This window comes from Pantherophis guttatus, chromosome 1 (assembly GCF_059756535.1).
Source record: "Pantherophis guttatus breed Tessera chromosome 1, ASM5975653v1, whole genome shotgun sequence".
Taxonomy (NCBI): Eukaryota; Metazoa; Chordata; class Lepidosauria; order Squamata; family Colubridae; genus Pantherophis; species Pantherophis guttatus.
The window spans coordinates 220,458,859-220,468,374 of record NC_142063.1 but is presented as its reverse complement, the minus strand read 5'-3'; the positions used below and the strand labels follow the sequence as shown (position 1 = coordinate 220,468,374).

Below are 9,516 nucleotides of genomic sequence, written 5' to 3'. Positions count from 1 at the left end.
AATGAGAAGAAAAGACTCCTTGGAAAAGGCCCTGGTGTTGGGAAAGATGGAAGGCAAAAGGAGAAGGGGACAGCAAGGATGAGATGGTTAGACAGTGTCATCGACGCAATGAACATGAATTTGGACAAACTCTGGGAGGCAGTGGAAGATGGGAAAGGCTTGGCAGGCTATGGTCCATGGGGGTCACAAAAGGCAGACATAACGACTGAACAATATTTATTTTATTTAATTTATATGACAGCCATTTCACTATTAAGTGACTCTGGATGGGCTTACAATGTCATGAATAGCCGTATAAAACAATTAGAAGGTTAAGAAGATTAAAACATTACGCATTAAAAATTAAAATATTAATATTGACAACAGAATGGATAAAAAGGAGCAATGCATAAATAGGGTGTAGATGGGATCTTCTCCTAATCTATAGCCCCTTCCAGATTGGGAGGTCCCCATTGGGCAGGACCCATGGAGATATTCCAGGGACATGATTGGTCTTTCATGCCCAAATGGAGCTTTATTGCCTTAAAGGAGCAGAGACAGTTTAGGGATGAAAGCATCTTTTATCAGCTGATATATCAGCTGCATCTATCATCTGGAAGAAAATTGCTTTCAACAGGTGATACCCATGCTCCAGGCTGGGCTACTGCAATGCACCTTATCTAGCTTGTCTCTAGAAATTTTGATTAGTACAGAATATAGAAGGCAGGCTGCTGTCATTTTTTTTCTTCCAACATTAATAATATAGACATATTCAATTAATTTTGAAAGCAAATAACACTGTACTGGATGATTGCCTTTATCGGTGAATCTATCATTTTGCCCTTTTTTTTCAATCAATAAAGAAGTTTGAATCTTATTTTGTATCTACTATGAAAACAGAAGTATATTAACGCCCCCCACACCGCAATTCAAGGCTCTTGGGTATTGAGTGGCATGTCAGGGACCACTCTCTACAGAAAGTAGCTTGTGCCAGGGCAAAAGCTCAATATCACTTCATTTCATTTCTGTTTAATTAAAATGAAATATACTTAATATGTAGTAATGGAGACCTTTCTGCCTCATTAAAAATTGTGATTCGTTAATAGTTTCAGGGAATCTCCAGGGACAGCATTCAAGGCTTTTGGGGACCCATATGATGATTCAGGATGGACACATCTGATTAAAAGGAATGCCTTAATCTATGTTCCTGACAGATTTATTAGGGAGAGACATAATATAGAAAGAGATATCTGTAATCTGTGGGGAATACGGCTACATATATTTAAACTGTACATTTTTTAAGGATCTTCCTGCAGAAACTTTCTGCATGTCTTCGTCCCGTTACATCGGCCATCCCACCTAGTCAGACAGAGGAGGCATGTTGCAGACTCTGTCAGTTATCCAGGAAAAGGGTCTTCTCTGCCATGGCCCCTGCTCTGTGAAATATTCTTCCCTCCTCCCGAGTTGAGGCAGGTCCCCACCCTCTTGGCTTCAGGAAAGGAGTGAAAACATGGCTCTGTGCCCTCATGTGGGGAGCCAGAGAAACACATAGCTGTGGGAATAGCTACTCCCCTAAAAGCCCTCCCTTTCATCTTTTTAACTAATTTTATCAGCCTTGCCTCTTTTTAAAAATTTCCAACTTTTATTGGTAAAGGTAAAGGTTCCCCTCGCACATATGTGCTAGTCATTCCCGACTCTAGGGGGCAGTGCTCATCTCTGTTTCAAAGCTGAAGAGCCAGCGCTGTCCGAAGACATTTTTTATGTGCTTTTGAACTGCTAGGTTGGTAGAAGCTGGGACAAGTAACAAGCGCTCACCCCATTACGCGGCACTAGGGATTTGAACCACTGAACTGCTGACCTTTCAGTCGACAAGCTTAGTGTCTTAGCCACTGAGCCACCACGTCCCCTTTTTCTAACTTTTAATACACTGCCTTTATATTTTAATGTTTCACTGTATACTGCCCAGAATTCCTCTCTGAGGGAGATGGGCGGTTCAAAAAAAATGTGAAAAATAAAATCTTTCAAGTGACTATAGCATGGTTTATGAATAAGAGCACCCTGTGTCTTACTCATCTTTAGAATCACAACTTAAATGAAAGCAGGTGGACTTTCTGATTTCACCTCTCTGGAATTTCATAACCTCATTGAGCTGAAACCGTTTGCCTCAAGAACAATCTGAATTTTGCCTGTGGTCCCCTACCCTGGGCAACAAGCTTTAAGAACTATTAATGGCCTACCAGGTGCCACACAATGAAATAAATAATTCCCTGCCTGCATGGAGTGGATGATGGAATGCTTTCAAAATTAAAGGGGGGCACACCAACTGACTTTGCAAGAAAAAAAACTGTGCGGGAGAGATGTGAAATCCCTAAAGCCTTCAATTCAGAGTGTGGAGCCTGTTAAGAAAACAAATAGGAACTTAAGTCTCATCGCTCAGGAAAGATCAGATAAATCAAGCGCTGGTTCAGTTGCTATAGGAGGCTGATGGCACTCCATTCACAGAAGATCTATTGCAAGAGATACTAACAGATTTTCTTTAGTGATCCTTTCAGTATTGTGAGCCATTCCTCCCCCCCCCCCCGTCTCTCTCTTAAAAGGAGCAAGTAAAAAGATTGATGAACATCTTGGAAGCTTAAGGTTGTAAAACAAAAGTATATATATATATATATATATTTGATTGGCTAAGAGAATGAGAGACTTGAATGTCTTCCTTTGTCGAAACGTTTTGAGGAATGATACTGAAACTTTGTTGAATGTCTCCAGTTAGGATTTGGGAAGTTTCATCATGGTGAGCTTTGAACCGAATCTTGAAAAATGATCCAGTGCTTACTCCACTTCCAAAATTGATAGAATTCCTGTCGGACTGCAAAGTAACATCCAGCATAATTTTATTTTGAGATTGTCAGATCAACTTGGTTTGCAGTGTATTTTAATGAACTCACTCCAGGTAAGTCCTCAATTTACAGTATGTTTACATATAGTGATAGTTTGAAGTTACAATGGCACTGAAAAAAGTGACAACTGGTTCTCTCACACGCATGACCATAGTAGCGTCCCCACAATCACATGATCAGAATTTGGGAACTTGGCAACTGGCATGTCCTTACAATGGTTGCCGCATCCCAGGTCATGTGATTTCCACGGTGCCGCAGGTGTTAGAATACAGTACTGAGGCTACTTCTGCTGACTGCTGTCTGTCTGTCTGCAATCTGGCAGTTTGAATCTCACCAGGCTCAAGGTTGACTCAGCCTTCCATCCTTCCAAGGTGGGTAAAATGAGGACCTAGATTGTTGGGGGCAATAGGTTGACTCTGTAAACCTCTTAGAGAGGGCTGCAAAGCACTATGAAGTGGTATATAAGTCTAAATGCTATTGCTATTGTTATTGCTACTTATGTCCTTCCCAGCAAGATCCATGGGGGAAAGCTAAACACAGTTGCTTAATGTTAACACTTAATGACTATGCAATTTGCATAACAATTTCATTGATCACTTACCCACCTTAAAAAGGTCACAAAATCAGATGTGACCCATTTCACAACTGTCTAATTTCTACAACTATATAATGAGGATTTTTTTTACAAAAAAAAAGAGAGAGAGAAAGAGAGAAATATTAAAGAAGCATTGTCCAGAGCACTTTGGGGAAAAAATGCTGGGCTTTAAAATAATAAAGTTCAATTATTTCTCTTTCCAAGTTGATGCATTTGACTTTAAGCTGGTATTTCTTTCTTACCTCAGTTCTTAATGACATTAAACGGTCATGTTTTAAAACCAGTGATGTTTCACATATGTATATCAGGAAGATATATACTGTAAATGGTAGGTAACCTCTTTACTTTTCTGAGCTAAAATATTGAGTGCAAAAAAAAAAACAACCTCTGGTTAGTAAAAAATCTTAGAGCTGAAGATATGTTCCTAGCCATCAATTAAGGAGAAATTGCTCTCTAGAGTTACAATAAAAGGCACTGAAAATGTATTAGGATATTTAATGAAACCCTGAAGCATATGTTGCAGTCTATCAAATAGTATAAATGCATGCAGAACAGAAATATTTGCTGAGAACTCTAAAAATCCTTGGCCAGCATTATATTTCCTATCAAAATTTTCCTTGAAAAAATGTTTGGAAGTAACAATCACCTGAATATGGTTATAAGGTCCATGGGAAATGTTTGAACCAGGATGCATCAGGCTTTGTGGAGTATGTTGGAAAACAATCAGTAGTACAAGAGAGAATGGGTATCATTTCCGAACTTCAACATCTTCCAGATTTGTGGACTTCAACTCTCAGAATTCTCAATAATGGCCATATTGGTTGAACAAATCTGGAAAATGAAGGCATCAATTGGTTCTCTGTGTTGGGAAACTCTGGGGTAGTCAAAGCAAAAAAAAAAAAGCATGTATAGACCAATTTTCCCCCAAATTTTAAAATGTACATGGGTATATCATCTTGAGTTCCTGAACAAAAGGTGGAATATAAAACTAATAAATTTATCCATCTATATATTTTAACTTAGCAAAAATTACAGGAGAATATGGAGTACTTAAAAAGCCTTGTTTTAAACACTAAGGATTAATTCAAAGTTTCAGGCTGAGTGATCAAAATCCATCCATCTGTCCATTCCCACCCCCATCTAATCTATTTATCTCTATTCCTATATTTATTTCTCTCTAAATCTCTCTCTCTTTATCTCTCTTTCTATCATCTATCATCTGTCGATTATAATTTATTACCTGTCTATCCTTTCTCTACACACACACACACGTATACTGTGGTGGGATTCAGCCAGTTTGCACCACTTCGGGAGAACTGGTTGTTAACTCTCTGAACAGTTTGGTTAACTGGTTGTTGGAAGAAATCATTAGGGCAGAGAACTAGTTGTTAAATTATTTGAATTATTATTATTGTTTAGACTTCTATACCGCTTCATAGTGCTTTACAGCCCTCTCTAAGCGATTTACAAAGTTAGCATATAGCATATTGCATATTAGCATGTTGCATTAGCATTAGCATATTGCCCCCAACAATCTGGGTCCTCATTTTACCCACCTCGGAAGGATGGAAGGCTGAGTCAACCTTGAGCCAGTGAGAATTGATCTGCTGATCTGCTGAACTAGCAGTCAGCTGAAGTAGCTGCAGTACTGCATTCTAACCACTGCGCCACTTCGGCTCGGTGAATCCCACCACTGCACATATACATATACATACATACACACACAAACACACAATCTACATTTATTTATATTTCTTTGTTTCTCTATGAATTTTACAAATGGCATGTATAAAAAATGTAATCATCTGAAACAAGCAAGATACATTAAGATTACCTTATCACCCACGTTTGAAATTTGACTTTAGTTGCTTCATCTCCTTATTTCCATTGTTTTGTTCTATAGGAGGTGATCTTTTTCCTTTTTTTTTTTTAAATTGAAGATTCTTTCATTCATTTTTGGACCCTTTGAATTTGATTTTCTGATTTTTTGAGATGAAAAGTGGCATAAAACATGTAACCAAAAAACATGCAGCCAAATAAACAAATTATGTCTTAAAATCCCATAGCTGAGATTAAATTTAAGATTTGTGTCAGTAGTGGGTTTCAAATCCCGTCACTACCGGTTTGCTTGTGGGCACACACATGCTCACACACATGTGCAATGCTTCTGCTGCTACCCGTTCACCAAATCCGGGGTGAATTTGTAGCAACCCACCACTGATTTGCATGTATGTGTACATGCGTACGATATGCATATGGATATGCACTCAGGTTTTTCTTAGGCAAAGACAAACTTTCTCTCTCTCTCACACATACACGCAATAACCCCCGCTGTCAGAGAATGTCCTCTCTGACTTTCATCAGCTTCTGCTGTGGCTCTGTTCTCTCAGGTAGTCAAAGCAGGTTTCCTTAGATGGGTCCTGAGTGAATACTTGGGCATAAGCTCACCTTAGAGAGAAACTCTCAATGCTGCACACAGCCTGTAATTTTTCATGGTCACCTCCAGGACAATTTTACACCCTCTTGGAAGAATCATCAGGAAGCCCCTCTGCAAACATAAAGGTGACCCTAAAACAGCAGAGAGATTGCATTAAAACAGCATTCAGTGTCGTGGAATCAAAGTTTTATGCATAAGACTGCTTTAACTGAATTAATTAACTGAATTAACAACAATCTCCTCACCTTTCAGATACCATAGTGGCCCAAGAGGAATTATTCAGGTATAAATACAGGTAGTCCTTGACATACGAGTACAACTGAGCTAAGCAAGATAGTTGTTAAGTGAGTTTTGCTCCATTTTACAACCTTTCCTGCCACAGTTGTGAAGTGAATCAATGTAGTTAAGTGAGTAACGTGATTGTTAAGTGAATTTGGCTTTCCCGTTGACATTCCTTCTGGTCAGAAGGTGGCAAAAGGTGAACACGTGATCCGGGATTCTGCAACTGCCATAAATATGAGTCAGTTGCCAAGCATCCAAATTCTGATCATGTAACCAAGGGGATGCTGCAATGGTTGTGTGAAAAATGGTTATAAGTCACTTTTCTCAGTGCTGTTGTAATTTTGAACGGTCACTAAATGAATGGTTGTAAGTTGAGGACTACCTATATCTACATCTCAATTATCTTTGAATTGATATCTAGACCAGATAGGAGCTTAGTATTAAACATCACGAGATAGAAACTGGATGACAAAAAATAATACGATGATTTACCATTCTTCTAATCCGTTCCTTGGTTATTGTGAGTTGGTGAATTATCCTAACTGGGCTCCCTTTGAAGATAAGCAAAGATATGAATTTAAAAAATAAGAAGAAAATAATAAGAATATTCCTTAAGGATTAACCCACCACCACCACCACCACCACCACCATATCTTATCATGTCTCATTTTGATTTCACAGTTGTGTATTACTGGAAAAATTTACTTCAAGGGATTTTTAAGGAATCGAGAGCCCGAGTTGATATGCATTGCAAGAGATGGACAAAAGGTAGCAGCTCCAACCCCTTCAAACTCACTGGCCGTTTGGGCCCAGCACCAGCTCCGGAGGAAATTGCATTGCAGAAGGGAAGCAAGCAAGAAACAAACCTGCGACCAGATGATGAAGACACTGTCACAATGACCACCATGACATCAATTTGCCGATGGCCTTTCAGATTTTCCTTTAAACCGGCCTTTGTTGTTGGAAGAAGGCCTCCTACGAAAGGAGGAGAACTCCCACCTCAGGGGATAAAGGTTTCGGCAACTTCTTTGGCTTAAGATGCTTTGATGGTTAACATTAAATGGAGATTGCCTTGTGAAAATGATATTCCATCAGAAAAGGGGTCAGTGAAGCAGAATGTATTGGTTCACTTCAGAATAGTTTAACCCCCCCCCACACACCCACACACCAGTTGCTAAGCAACAGCTTAAGAAAGTTACTGGTCGCTGAAGCTAACCGACCCTGTGGAAAAAATTATAAACAGGTCATGTGACAGGGAAGGAAAGAGAGTTCCAGGATGATCAGAAAACAATGATGAGCCCGGAAAGTGGATCAGGCGATCTGGATGGCAAAAAGAACCCAGAGAGCTGTGACATTTACGTCACAGCTGAAAAACCTCTTCAGACAGGGCTGAGTCCCGCTCCCAGCAGCCCTTGGTCATGTCCTATCCCAGACCAAGCACACAAAAATACACTATTTAGTAAATTCTATTTACTAAATAGCAATAGCAAAAGGATTTAAGTTTGTATACCACCTTGTAGCACTTTACAGCACTCTCTGGGCAATCTTCAACGTTGAAGCATTATTTGCATATTGCCCCCAACAATCTGGGTCCTCATTTTACCAATCTCAGAAGAATGAGAAGGTCGAGTCAATACTCAGCCCCATCAGGTTTGAACTCCTGGCTGTGGACAGAGTTTGCCTGCAATACTGCCTTTCAACCACTGTGCCACAAAAGCTCTATATAAATGAGTCTCTCAAACACACAGATCTGCTGTATGTTCAATAAGTTTGGCCTACAAGAGTCCCAAATCAAAAGGGTACTCAAGAGAGTAGTCAGGTGGAGTTGAGGGGCAGAGCTTGTAGCAGATCCATCAGCTGGTCCAGGTTCAAAGCCCGGGTTACGGGGGTCACAAGTCAAGATGTAGGGAGTGGGAGTTACTGAGTGGTTGTCATCAATGAAGAACCCGTGCTTGCTGCTTCATTTTAATAGAAGCAGCCCCAGTGTAGTTCTTTTACTGGTGCGAGACTCCTTCCAAATCAGTAGTCTTGCAGGGCACCTTTGCTCTAGTGTCTTTGCAGCCCACCACCCTCTTGCATTGGGAGGGGGCAATAATTCTCTGCCTCATGGTCAGAGACTGATGGCAGTTGTATTTGCTGGGTGTGTTGGCTCCCTTCCCTTCCCTGCTCAGACAGCAGCTCAAATCTAAGCCCATCATGACAAGTGAGGACTCCTGTCTTGGTTCAGGAGAAAAATAACCTATTTTGAGAAGAGGAGAGTCTTGTTCCAGTATATCCTATGGGTGACTGCTGTATACAGAATGTTGAAGGTATGGAGCAGGGGTGAAATGCTACTGGTTCACACCGGTTCGGGCAAACCAGTAGTAATAAAAGCTACCAGTTCAGCTGAACTGGTAGTAAAAAAAGGCTACCAGTTCATCTGAACCACTATTTCCTATGATCAGCTGTGCCATGTGATTTATATTCGCTAAACTTTCTAGCACAGAAAGTTTCTAGCTGTTTTCCCCCCTCATTGTTCCACTTACCTTCAAACGGTCCCTTTTTCTGTGCAAAGCGTGCATTTGGTGCGCACTGCACATGTGTGCATGCAGCGCATGTTTGCCACACACTGTGCATGCACACTGTGCATGTGTTTGTCACGCACTGGGCAGCAAATTGGTAGCAACCCGAGGAGGATTTCACCACTGGTATGGAGGTAGTCAATTAATATATTTTTGATTTCTGTCATCTGAAGTCTAAGATGAACACTAATGTAATAGAATATGGGGTGAAGGACAAAGTATTGATTTTTTAGGTGAAATGATCCATACAGTGGCATCTAAAACCTTACAAATCAAATCATACAGTCTACTCTTTGCTGGTTTCTTATCTATCTGTGGTTATTTTATTATAACTATAATAAAATTAAACCACAACAAATGTTAGTTATAATAATGAATTCTGTTGTAAAGGCTGTCATCCCAACAAATCGTCTCTTTGTGATCATTTAACAGCTTCCAGGAGTCTTGCTCTGGAAACAACGAAGATTAGTTTCTCAGTGGACATCTGAGGGCTGCTATGCAAGGAGATAGAAGGCTGGAAGGAAAAGTTAAAGTGAGACATCAGTTTTTTGTCCTATTTACAGCCCTGAAATTGTTAGCCTCCACTCAACCTTCATAGTTTCCATTCATTCCGAGTTCTTTTTGTCCCTGGAAAAAAGATGAGTGATGTTTCCAGGAATGAAAGCATTTGACTCATATTGGGTTAGCTCCTGAAGACCGCAAAGTGTATGACTGCTTTGTTAGAAGAAGTAAGCTCTCCTCTAGACTAAGGAAAGGTCAAAAGACTTG

The 9,516-nt window shown here is 40.1% G+C and overlaps 1 long non-coding RNA gene across 1 annotated transcript; it reads right to left on the bottom strand.

Annotated features, from left to right (window-relative positions):
• Positions 1-3,947: 3,947 nt before the first annotated feature.
• Positions 3,948-7,294, bottom strand: LOC117676926 (uncharacterized). The gene is made up of 4 exons (XR_004594569.3): positions 7,054-7,294; positions 6,680-6,738; positions 5,917-6,036; positions 3,948-4,299 (listed from the first exon to the last, which is right to left on the bottom strand). It is a non-coding gene; the product is annotated as an uncharacterized LOC117676926 (long non-coding RNA).
• Positions 7,295-9,516: the final 2,222 nt, after the last annotated feature.